Source organism: Henckelia pumila, chromosome 4, assembly GCF_033568475.1.
Source record: "Henckelia pumila isolate YLH828 chromosome 4, ASM3356847v2, whole genome shotgun sequence".
Taxonomy (NCBI): domain Eukaryota; kingdom Viridiplantae; phylum Streptophyta; class Magnoliopsida; order Lamiales; family Gesneriaceae; genus Henckelia; species Henckelia pumila.
In genome coordinates, this window is record NC_133123.1 from 89597947 (window position 1) to 89610732 (window position 12786).

Below are 12786 nucleotides of genomic sequence, written 5' to 3' on the forward strand. Positions count from 1 at the left end.
TCGAAATTTCAAGTTTTTAGGAAAAGGGTTGTTTTTATGATTGAAGGCGCACGGTTCTTGTTGTGTTTGATTGTTCATGCTCATGTTTTCCTCCATGGTTGCGTCTAGGCTGCTGGTCAGGGTTCCTAGGCGGTGTGGGGGTGGCCTGGACTCGAATGGCTCGAGTGGTTTGAGCCAAATGAGCCCAGTAAACCACAATGTTCAGACGGCTCCCTTGGATGCGCAGGTTAGGGCTTCGTGGAAGGGGGCTCGGGGTCGGCTCTGTGGGTTGCATGGGGCTGGGTCAAGGACTAGGTTCAAACCGCCCAGATGTGGGCTACGTCTAGGCGACGGCGCTCCGGCCAGGGGCGGCCGGAGCAGGCCGGCAGCAGCCAAGGAGTGGCTGCTGCTCACGACCGCAGCAGAATCGGGAATAGGGGCGTCGGGTTTTAGGGTTCCAGGTGGGTTTCCGGGTCGGGTTGGTGGTCCGGGTCAAGTCAGTGGGTCATGGGTTATGTTAGTTGGGTCCGAGTCCGGGTCAAGTTAGTCGGGCTTGGGTATTTTATTTATAAGTTAATTATTAAGTTAAAGTGTTTTAATTGGGCTAATTAGATTAATTAAAGTAATGGGCTACATTTAAGTTTATTAATGGGCTTGAATAATTATTTTAAGTTAACCTAATAATTTTTATGGGCTTGGGAGCCCATGGAAGTTGTTGGGCCAGTCTTTGGGCTTTTGGGCCTATTGGGCCGGAATAGAATGTTATTGGGCCAGGATTATTTTAATGGGCTTTAATTAATTATTTGGGTTTAGAATAATTAATTATTGGGCTTAAGTATGTTAATGGGTCAGTCTCAGGGTTAATGGGCCAGATTTAAGAAAATGGGCTTGAGAGTTAAGGCCAGCAGTCCGGCACAAACCATGAGAAATTGCATGTGTCCTAAATATATATTTAATTATTTTATGCATGAATGTTATTTTAGTATTTATATGTTAGTATAAAAAAAAATTAAATTAAATATATATGAAGGACACACATTTTATTTAAGTACATGCATTCATGAAATAATTTTTATGCATGATTTAATGTTTAAGGTTGAGCAAAAAGAAAATAATTTTATGTTGGAAGTTGAAGTAGTGTGACAATTTAAGGGGGATTCGTCCCCATATGTGAACTATTGAAGGACAGTTTACTGCCAATTTAAGAGGTGATTCGTCACCGCCACGTACGTTGGTTTATCACGCTGATCAGTATTTAATGTATGTATGGTTACACTATGGAGACGACCTTTCGATGTTAGAAAATACTTTGCTCAACAATGTTTATGTATTATTATGATATTTAAGTTTATGTTATGTTCATGATATTTTTTTTAAGCATGCTCATTCATGTATATGTTATGTATTAGTATTAAAGTGATTTAAATTATTTTAAACCCTTGTTATGTTAGCATGTTGGGCCTCTAGGCTCACTACACTGATATGGTGCAGGTGAGTACGTAGAGGAGGACGTAGTACCCACCGGCGGCGAGGACCTATGAGCGGACATGCAGTAACCCCGTGACCGTTGTCTGAATCTATGTCATGTTATGAATATTTTTATCATGTTATACATTTTATTTAAATATTTTCAGTGCATGCAAATTTTATTTATTCCGCTTATGTCAGTATTTTATATGTCAGTATTTTATTTGTCAGTATTTTATTAAATGTTAGACTCAGATATTTAATTTATTAAAGGTTGCATTTTTATTTAAGTTATTTATTTTTAAATCTATTTATTCTGTGCATATATGTATGGGCATGTATGTACATATTTTTACTTAGTAAGTATAAAAAAAAAAAAAATTCCGCATATTTATATTTAGAGAGTTAGGGTCGTTTCAGTTGGTATCAAAGCACGGTCCTTGGAGGGGCCATTACTGCTATGCGAGCTCAGAAATCCACGCTACCGGTCTGTAAGTTTTAAGTGTTTATAGCATGATTTTCTTTTAAGAATTTAAGTTAGCATTAATGTTAAAACACTTAGTTATGCATGGCGATTTACGTAAAGAAATATGTGGTGGTGCAGAATACCTTCGAGACCTATGAACAGACGTGGGGAATCTCCACCTCCACCTCCACCTCCACCTCCACCTCCACCTCCACCTCTGCAGAACCCTCTTGCAGCATTGGAGCAGACCAATGCTAATATGATGGCAGGGATTACTGCTTTGTTGGAGCAGCAGGCTGCACGTCCTAGACTGTCCCACGAGAAGGACGTTGCTGAGCGGTTCCAAAAGAAGGGGCCGAAGGAGTTCATTGGTACCACCGATCCATTGGTGGTTGAGGGGTGGATTCGTTCTTTGGAGTCCATCTTTGCATACATGGGGATTACTGACGCCGACAGGGTGAACTATGCGACTTATATGATGAGGGGAGATACAGCTCTTTGGTGGGAGGGTGCTGCTAGGGGAGTACATCTTCCTACATTGACTTGGGCGGAGTTTAGGCGTATCTTCTACGCCAAGTATTTCACGGAGGATGTGCGCAGTCTCATGATCCGGGAGTTTATGAGTCTCCGACAGGGGGACAGGTCAGTGGTTGAGTATGTGAGACAGTTTGAGAGGGGCTGTCATTTTGTGGCTCTGATTTCAGACAGTCCACCGGAGAAGATGAGGCAGTTTGTGGAGGGACTGAAGGCGGATATCAAGCATGACGTACGTATGATGGACGTCGCTACATATGAGGCGGCAGTTAGTAGAGCACTGAGGTCAGAAGAGGGTAGGAGAGAGATACAGCGAGAGCAGCAGGGGAAGAGACAGATTCAGTCTGGATTTCAGCAACCATCTTCGCAGCCTCCTGCGAAGAAGCAGTATACTGGGCTGTCTAAGGGCCCGAACCAGCAGCAGAGGCCACAACAGCAGAGGCCACAGCAGCCGAGGGGCGGGGCCCCTAATACTGGAGGTTTTCCTACTTGCCCGAAGTGTCAGAAGATGCATTCGGGACCTTGTCTTTTGGGAGCTGGAGTTTGTTTCCACTGTAGAGAGCCGGGGCACCAGATAGCTAGTTGCCCGAGGAAGAAGAACACTGCTGGTAGAGTGTTCGTTATGCAGGCAGAGGAGGCCGACCCAGACACCTCCTTGATCACCAGTATATCTTACCCCTAGTATTTTATAATTTCTTCCTTTGGTTAAGAATTTCGATTTTTTTCTTTGTGAAATAATTTGTATTTGGGATTTTTCTATCTGCATGTTAGAATAAGAAGCATGTTTTACTTGTGACTAGAATTAAGGGTTATTAGTGACTTATCTTTGGGGGAAAGTTTAGTAGTGGTATGAAATTGTTGGGATTCTTCTGTGTGCAGGGAGAATTTTAGTTGGAGGCAACTCCACGTTTGCGTTGCTAGATTCAGGGGCTACGCATTCGTTTATCTCCCTGGAGTTTATCAGACGGATATGCATCACACCCGAGATTGTTGACAGTGGTTATGATGTCACTATGCCGTCAGGACAGATTATTTCTACCTCTAGTGTCATTTGAGAACTGGAGTTGGAGCTTCAGGGGAACTCCATTCGCGCAGATGTGGTGGTTTTGCCGTTGAGTGGATTTGATTTGATATTGGGTATGGACTGGTTGACAGTCAATGGAGCTTCGATTGATTTTTGTCGGAGGACAGTGTCAGTGAAACCACCAGGAGGCGACCCGTTTACTTTTCATGCATCTCAGAGAAGTGATATTCCTCAGGTGATATCTCTTATTCAGGCGAGGAAGCTGTTGAAACGGGGTTGCCAAGGTTTTCTAGCAAGTATTGTCACGGCCTCAGAATCATCTAGCAGATCATTATCAGAGATAGAGGTGGTTCGTGACTTTCCGGACGTCTTTCCGAAGGATGTTGCAGGAATTCCACCAGTGAGAGATGTGGAGTTCAGCATCGACTTAGTGTCAGACACCGTGCCTATCTCTAAGGCACCATACAGACTTGCTCCTACCGAGATGAAAGAGTTGAAGGAGCAGATACAGGAGTTATTAGAGAAAGGCTTTGTTCGTCCTAGCTTTTCTCCATAGGGAGCTCCAGTGTTATTTGTGAAGAAGAAGGATGGCAGTATGAGACTGTGCATCGATTATCGAGAGCTCAATAGGGTCACAGTGAAGAATAAGTACCCACTGCCGAGGATAGAGGACTTATTTGATCAGTTGCAGGGAGCTTCGGTGTTCTCCAAGATCGACCTGCGATCTGGTTATCATCAGTTGCGAGTTAGGGATGCAGATGTGTCCAAGACTGCTTTTCGGACACGTTATGGGCATTACGAGTTCTTAGTGATGCCATTTGGGATGACCAATGCTCCAGCGGTTTTCATGGATCTCATGAACCGAGTTTTTCGGCCGTATCTTGATCAGTTCATCATAGTCTTCATTGATGATATCTTGATCTACTCTAGGAGCGTTGAGGAGCATAGGCAGCATCTACAGATAGCCTTGCAGACTTTGAGGGAGCATCGTTTGTATGCCAAGTTCAGCAAGTGCGAGTTTTGGCTTGAGCAGGTGGCATTTCTTGGCCACATTATTTCTAGAGATGGGATTGCAGTGGATCAGTCGAAGGTTGAGGCAGTGCAGAAATGGGGTATTCCGAAGAATGCTTCGGAGATTCGCAGTTTCTTGGGTTTGGCAGGATACTATAGGAAGTTCATCAAGGGTTTTTCCTCTATTGCAGTACCCTTGACTTCCTTAACCAAGAAGAATGCGAAGTTTGTTTGGAGTCCAGACTGTCAGAGGAGCTTCGATCAGCTGAAGGAAGCACTCACTACCGCACCGGTTTTAGCGATGACAGTACCACACGAGGAGTTAGTGGTGTACACCAACGCGTCTAAGCTAGGTTTAGGCGCAGTACTTATGCAGTGTGCTAAGGTTATTGCTTATGCGTCGAGGAAGTTGAAGATTCACGAGCAGAACTACCCGACACATGATTTGGAGTTAGCAGCAGTGGTCTTCGCTTTGAAAATCTGGAGGCACTATCTGTATGGAGAGAAGTTCAAGATTTTCACTGATCACAAGAGCCTCAAGTACTTCTTCACTCAGAAGGAGTTGAACATGAGGCAACGGAGATGGTTGGAGTTGGTGAAGGATTACGACTGTGACATTAGCTACCATCCGGGTAAAGCTAATGTAGTGGCCGATGCTTTGAGTCGAAATTCGTCAGTGGTATCGTGTTTGTCAGTGCAGTTACCACTGCATAGTGAGATTCAGAGGTTTGATTTGGAGTTTTACTCGAGTGGTCATGCACCGAGCTTGTCAGTGTTGACGTTGCAGCCAGTTCTGCGAGATCGGATCAGGGATGGACAGTCTACTGATTAGGAGTTGCAGCGTTGGAGACAGAGAGATGAGGCCAAGGGTGGTCTTCTGTATACAGTTGTGGATGACATTCACTACTAGAATAATGGCTTCTAATGACACGTATAAATGCCCTTATATGGAACATTTAGTGACATTAAAGTTTTGATGACATTTACAATAAATGTCCTCTATTCTAATGTCGTCTTAGCCTTTGTGACATTTTGCAATGTCAGGATAAAATATTATTAGGGACTTTAAAAGTGTCATAAATTACGGATTTCAAGACAACATAAAATGTCAAAAAATGTTATTTTTAATGACACTGATGTATGTCTTATACGTTTATTTATAACAAGTCAGTAAAAGTAATTTATAAAGTCAATTTAAAATGTCATGTCAACTAGACTATCGTGACATTTATAAATGTCTTTTATACTCATTTTTATGACATTGAAAAATGTAACTATTTGCTATTTATAAAGACATTTCAAATTTCTTTTTATCAGTTTTACAATCACATTAATAAAATTTTGATGCCCTATCAAGACATCAAAAAATGTCAACAATTAACTATTTTGATACCATTATTCTCGTAAATATAAAATTAATTTAAAACATAAATAAAATTTTCATTGAAATCAAAATGCTATACATGATTGTCACATTTGTTATTTGTCTCTCAACTTACAAACTTTTTACTTCTAAGTAGCTATGAACCAAAAAATTACACCACAAAATTTAGTTTTTGTGCTAATAACAAAATAAAATATAGCAAAAATTCAGCAAACTGATTCATATAGCACCTTCAACCTCCACATCCTCATAAAAATCCAATGTTCGTTCTTTGATACCTGCAAATACAATAATACATATTTGCACAAGTAAGATAAAAACAATAAAAATGTAAAGTGAACAATTGATAATTGAAATGATTGAATACAATATCAAATGAGAATTAAACCGTCGTTTGAATAAGCTTACCTAATAAAATTTGTACCAACCATCAACTGCAAATAAAATTATACGTTTAAAATTAAATGATATAATAAGAACCTAAAAAAAACATATTGGGAGTGCTTAAATTGAGATCGGTGCTTAAAAAGAGAATCATTCGAGATGTAAATGTTGAAGAGAACTTCAACCAGACCAGGGTAAATGCAGTAATCATTTTTTAAAAATGAATATACTCTTCTACTGTATATATGAGAATTCTCAGCCAGAAAACAAGTTACAAATTCTGATGGTAGGCATTACCTCTGCAAAGTTCCTCTGAGCAGCAAAGCCAGCATAGAAACAACTTGTGATTGTCTGTGATAGGTGAAAGAGATCTCAAATTATCCATGAAAGACACCGAGCACATGCATAGTCCAACATGAAGACAATTCCAAATTTATTTACATTAGAAGATATCGAAATGATATGTTAGCCCGCAACTCTAAAATACTGCAGGAGATGCATAATAATATATGAGAATCAAGAAAACGTTTCCCCACCCATTAATAAGATGGTCTCAAAGCTACTATTTTTTTTTTCTCTTAGTTATGTTCGTCAAGTAGACAAATATAGAAACTTATGATAATGGGTGAATGTTATTTTGATAAGTTCATACTTCCCTTGAAAAATAAAAAATTAGCCAGCTTGCTTCTCAATTGTTTCATTGATGTAACAAAACACAACAGATACACGCAGCTTTCATCAACAAGTGCATTGAACTAAAAATGGCACAAGTTAATTAAACATTGCACTGTTTCAAACATAATAAAAAATGGCATAAGTGAATTAAACATTGCACTGTTTCAAACATAATATTTCAAACATAATAATTGCACACCGTGACAAGGTTTCAGAAAACATTTTTTTATGCAGGTAAGACCTAAGATCATTAGGATAGAGTCCTGGCTGCTTAGCCAGCTAAACAATAACAAGCTAAATCAGTTGCCGGGGCTTGGAAGATAATAAATCATAGATTGATTGTTAACAAATTGATTATGACGTGACTTAATACCTCGCTGACTATAGATGTTATCTTTGTGCAATTTCAAATTTTCAAACTCACCTGGATTAATGCTGCAGCGGACCTACCAGCTCCCGCAGACACACCAATTGGTACAAACAGATGCGAAAAAGTCGGGGTCAATATTTTCAATCCAAAGGCAGCATTTTCTAAAAGATCAGCAAATAGCCTCCAACCTTCGGATTGACATCAAAATGCCTCCTATATTTTCACAATCTTTTTTCGCATAGAATCAGAACATAGTGCTTCAAAGTTCTTAAAAAGTTTTAAATGCAATGAAATATGTCCAAAATCAGTGCGATATTAATCTAAAATACAACAACGTTGGCCATCATTACCATTACTTGGATCCTTTTTAAGCAAAGGACTCAAACTTCTTTTAGAACCAAATAAATGAAGGCGAATATTTTTCGGCAATTTTATCACATCAGGGTCTCGATTCCCATTTTGGAAAATAGCACAAAGACACGTGTAGTTGTGTCAAAGATACAAATTAAGTTTTTCAAGTCACCAATGATCAATACCAGATACTAGTCATACTATATAAGAAGAGTATTAGCCGAAAATAATATTTTAGATTCATAACATTTTTTTTCAGAAGAGAAAAGGACGGACTACCTGTTTTTCAAGGTCGTCTATGTCATCCTCAAACAAATCTTTTGATTTAACCTAAAACAAAGTTGAAGTTAAAGCACAATAAAAGAGACGTTCTTGGTCAAACAGTGTCATATGTATATTAGAACCAACCTCTGGGCTTCTGATTCTCAAGGACTTTTGAGTTCAAGCAATCGTCCGTTCACTGGATTCCATTCACGCACATGGACTAAAAGTGCGCGCAGGAAACAGCTCGCAAAAAGGCAGAAATACAGAAATATGTATATATTCAATAGAATCATGTATATCAATTACTATGGCTTGCTTTTATTGTTCCCTTCTGGATAAATATTTTTTTCCAAAAGTCTATACGAAATTTATTTTATGTTCACAAAACATGCAAAGATTACTTGGTTAATGTAGCAACAAGAACAATCCCAGTTCCTGAAAAACATCTAATACCAATTTATTTATACGTGCACTAATCAAATTTCATCAATATGGCAAAGCTTAAACGTACTCAAATCCTCCTTAATTATAAGGAGCATTCATTTCTATCCTTTGCCTCAATGTATTGATCACTTTCTAGATTAAGAAAAAACGATAAACAATGAACACTCGCTAGATTAAGAAAAAAGAACTATTTTATCTTAAAATTAGTTGGTATCATACAGTATCACGGAGATCATATAAATAAGATGTCAGTATATTTTTTAGGATTACACTAAAGGAGAATTTGCAGAATATTAAGTACTTGTCTTCGATGGTGGACATTAGTTTTAAGCGAAGGTAAGTATATAGATGTTGGAGCTAGAAGCTACGGTTCTAGCATTGTCAGCTGGTTTAAGAAGCAATATCCTAAGCAGATCAAGAATTTTGATATATATGCAATCGAAGCAGATAAGTCCTTCCATGACGAGTACAAGTTCAAGAAGGGGGTTACCTTGCTTCCATACGCCGCGTGGATCAGAAACGAGACCTTGTTTTTCGAAATCAATCAAGATTTATTAATTCCAAGAAATGGACTGAAAATGTTAAAATCCAAAAATATGAAGAATCCACAACATAAAACCCATCTTAATCTGTGCGCGTAAGAGAAACAAGGATAAAAGGATATACATACTAAAAAACAGCTAACAAAGTGGACGAACTCGTGAGGACAAAGACGCGCAGCTTCGGTCGCGAAACAGGGTCTAATTTCAAGCTTCTTGCTTGCGATTTAGGAAATAATCAAAAGCTTTAAGGCTTGGGTTGCTGGAACAGAGGTGGTCGGACCCTCTCCGGTGGTTTACGTGCGGCGGAGCGGCGAAAACCAAAGGTAGGAGATGGCTAGGATTGAGAGGCCACGGGAAAGGGGCTTAGGGTTCAGGTTTTTTCCCCATTTCTAAGTTTTAATTAATAATTGATGTTAAAGAATAAGAATTAATAAAGATTGAAATTGATATTATTTGAGTTTGAATGTGTACATGGTTTTTAGTGGGAAAAGATGGAGGGAATTGTGAAAATAAAAGAGGGATTGATATAATAAAAAGTTGATATTTAATGACATTATGATAAAAATGTCACTATAGATAACTTATTATGATTTATATTTTATCAAATTTATTTTTTTTCACAAGTGTCATTAAAAAGTAGTTTTGCCAACACTATATAAAAAATGTCATCCCAAAAATGTCACTATATCCAAATTTTCTAGTAGTGATTGTTCAGTACCGTGGTAGGATGTGGGTACCGAACGTCGATCAGTTGAGAGCTGAGATTCTAGCAGAGGCTCACACATCTCCATACTCCATTCACCCCGGAAGTACGAAGATGTATCGAGATTTGCAGCTATTGTATTGGTGGCCCGGGATGAAGAGAGACATCGGGAGAGTTGTGTCAGAGTGCTTGACTTGTCAGCAGGTCAAGGCCGAGCATCAGCGTCCAGCAGGACTTCTTAGACCTCTTCCTATTCCGGAATGGAAATGGGAGAATATTACGATGGACTTTGTAGTTGGCTTACCGAGGAGTGCCAGAGGTTGCACAGCTATTTGGGTGATAGTGGATAGACTCACCAAGTCAGCTCATTTCTTACTGGTGAGGACTACTTACTCTTTGACACAGTATGCAGAGCTTTACATCAAGGAGATTGTTAGACTACATGGCATACCAGTGTCGATAGTATCAGACAGAGATCCGAGATTTACGTCTGCGTTTTGGAAGAGTTTGCACACTGCATTGGGGACTAGACTTTTGTTCAGTACAGCGTTCCATCCCCAGACAGATGGTCAGTCTGAGAGAGTGATCCAGGTTCTCGAGGATCTACTGAGAGCTTGTGTCATCGACTTTCAGGGCTCGTGGGAGACTAGACTGCCATTAGTGGAGTTTACCTATAACAACAATTTTCAGTCGTCTATAGGTATGGCTCCTTATGCATCATTGTACGGGAGGAGGTGCAGATCTCCTGTGCATTGGGATGAGGTCGGTGAGAGGATGTTACTTGGTCCTGAGATTGTGCAGCAGACAGCTGATATCGTGACACAGATTCGGGATCGCATGAGGACTGCTCAGTCGTCAGAAGAGTTATGCAGATACTCGACGACGAGATTTTGAAAGAGTAGGTGCCCAGTGAGCCAACTTGTGGCTAAGGGCTTTGATGACTCTTTGTATAAACAATCTTTTGTTTAATATAATTTACACTTTTATTAATGGCAATGACTTTATCTTTCTTCATATTGTGATATTGTGATATACTATTGTTGTTTTGATAAAGACCTTGAATATACTATAGTGTATGTAAGATGTGGTAGAACATGGAGATGTCTATCATGAAACACATCTTATAGTCACTGTATATTCTAAACTGTTCCTAGTCGATTGAGCCGTCCGATAATAAGGATAAGGATCGCTCGAGTTTAAGACTAGCATTTGCGATGCGGAGTACCACGTTTCATTGGTAAGGAACATAGAGATGTTCGAAGCATGCAAATGGATATTCATATGATGAATGATCAAACTACCCTATCCGGACTTTCCAAGTGGTTATCACTTATCGAGTGGATATAGTCCGCGGTTTTGGTTGTACACCATTAGTCCTTACTACTTGAAACATCATTGAGACTCTATATGCTAGTACTGTGCTTTGACTCGTTTACCGACTCTATTGGGGTCATCAGGTGTCGGGATTGGGTACAGTTACAACACATATAGGAGTCGATGCTTTGTTGTCAAGGATTCACCACATACTTGCGAGTGTGGATATCCTATGCGATCTGAGGAGATATTAGTGTGACGAATCTCTGGCCAGAGTACATGATGTGGTTTAAGAAATGGTTTCTTAGTAGCACATGCGATGTCACTATTTGATCTTCAAGATGTATTGCATAGTTATCGAATCTCGAACGACTCTCGATATACCAATGGTTGTTGATTCGATCGGGATATATGGATGAAGGGACCGTACTGTACGCTAACCAAAATCTATTGGTTCTTGTAGGCACTATTAGTGATACCTAGGGAATCATGGGGCGATGTTGCTAGGCGCTCTTACCATGATTCGATGGGCAAGTCGGAAATTGTTGTTCCGAGTCACAAGGAGTTGTGAGCCCACGGCTAGCTGTATCCCTGAACCATTGAGGGTCACACAGTGTAATGGATTTTTAATCCCCGTTGAGATAGTTAAATTTAAAGAGTTAAATTTAATGAACAAAGAAGTTGGACTTCTTAATTATGAGTAGAGGAGTAAGATTTCCTAAAATGACATAGGGATGGGCATTTTTGGAAATCACTGAATTCGGATTCAAAAAAATTTATCTTGACTTTAAAAGGTGCAGAAATGGTTTCTGTACACATTGGTGAAATCGGTTTATCAATTGGAGTCACGATGAATTTTATATTAATTTCTGAACATGCGGGCTTTGCTTGTCGGGCTTGAACTTATGACTAATGGGCCCTAAGCTGTTAGTGGCCTACATTATAAATAAGTTATTGCAGTACAAAAATTACACACAACAGGTCACAAAATATTTTTAAAACCCTAGCTGCGTTTTTAATAAGTGGCCGCCCCCTCCCTCCCTCTGCTCGAAAAATCCAGCCTGTGAATTTTGAATTACAGTCTGGTTTAACGGATCAAATTCGTTAATCTCTTCGTAGAAACTTCTGATAGATTTTCTAGTGCAATCTATCAGAGGGATTAAATATCCATTCGTGGACCTGATTGAAGAACAGTTCGTCCATCAGTTCCAGGGATATACAACAAGAGCAGAGAAATCTGTTGGTGTCCATAATCTCGATTCGAGATTGAGGTAAAAATTTATAATCGTTATTTAATTTTTACACACACACAATTTAATCGTAAGGTTGATACCCATTATGGAATGGTTCCATATAAAATTTTTAAACTTCCGCTGCACCGGGTATCAATCATAATTGATCTGATCGCCGCGTTCTCCAACAGTGGTATCAAAGCCAGGTTGCTCAAATCAAGCGATTAAATTAATCGATTGTACAAAATTTTTTAGGCCTCGGTTTTTTGAAACAAAATAAATATTTTAAAAATAAAAAAAAAAATTTTCGGGCAAAAACCCGGGCAGCGATTGGATCGCTGCCCGGGGGGGCAGCGATTGTCGCTGCCCTAGGGGCAGTCGGGCTGCCCGGCCCGACCCCATTAGGGCGCGGGCAGCCCGGGAATGTCCCAAGCGGCCCGCGGGAAAAATTAATTTTTTAATTTTTAAATTAAATTTTAATATGTTAAAATTCTATTTTTGGTCCGATCGAAAATTGTTTTTGATTGGTCCACGAGGCGTCGGATCGAATTGTTCGAGCCCGAAAATTTTAAAATTGATTTTTGGATAAATTTGAGTTTTTGGAAAATTTAAATATTTTATCCGTTAAATTGAATTTTGAAA

The 12786-nt window shown here is 39.4% G+C and overlaps 1 long non-coding RNA gene across 4 annotated transcripts; it reads right to left on the reverse strand.

Annotated features, from left to right (window-relative positions):
• Positions 1-5896: 5896 nt before the first annotated feature.
• Positions 5897-9312, reverse strand: LOC140863883 (uncharacterized). 4 transcript variants are annotated; one of them, XR_012144046.1, is made up of 7 exons: positions 9024-9312; positions 8054-8879; positions 7925-7975; positions 7349-7507; positions 6547-6600; positions 6274-6299; positions 5897-6143 (listed from the first exon to the last, which is right to left on the reverse strand). It is a non-coding gene; the product is annotated as an uncharacterized lncRNA (long non-coding RNA). The 4 variants fall into 4 exon arrangements; XR_012144043.1 differs by having other exon boundaries at positions 8054-8925; XR_012144044.1 differs by having other exon boundaries at positions 7349-7522; positions 8054-8925.
• Positions 9313-12786: the final 3474 nt, after the last annotated feature.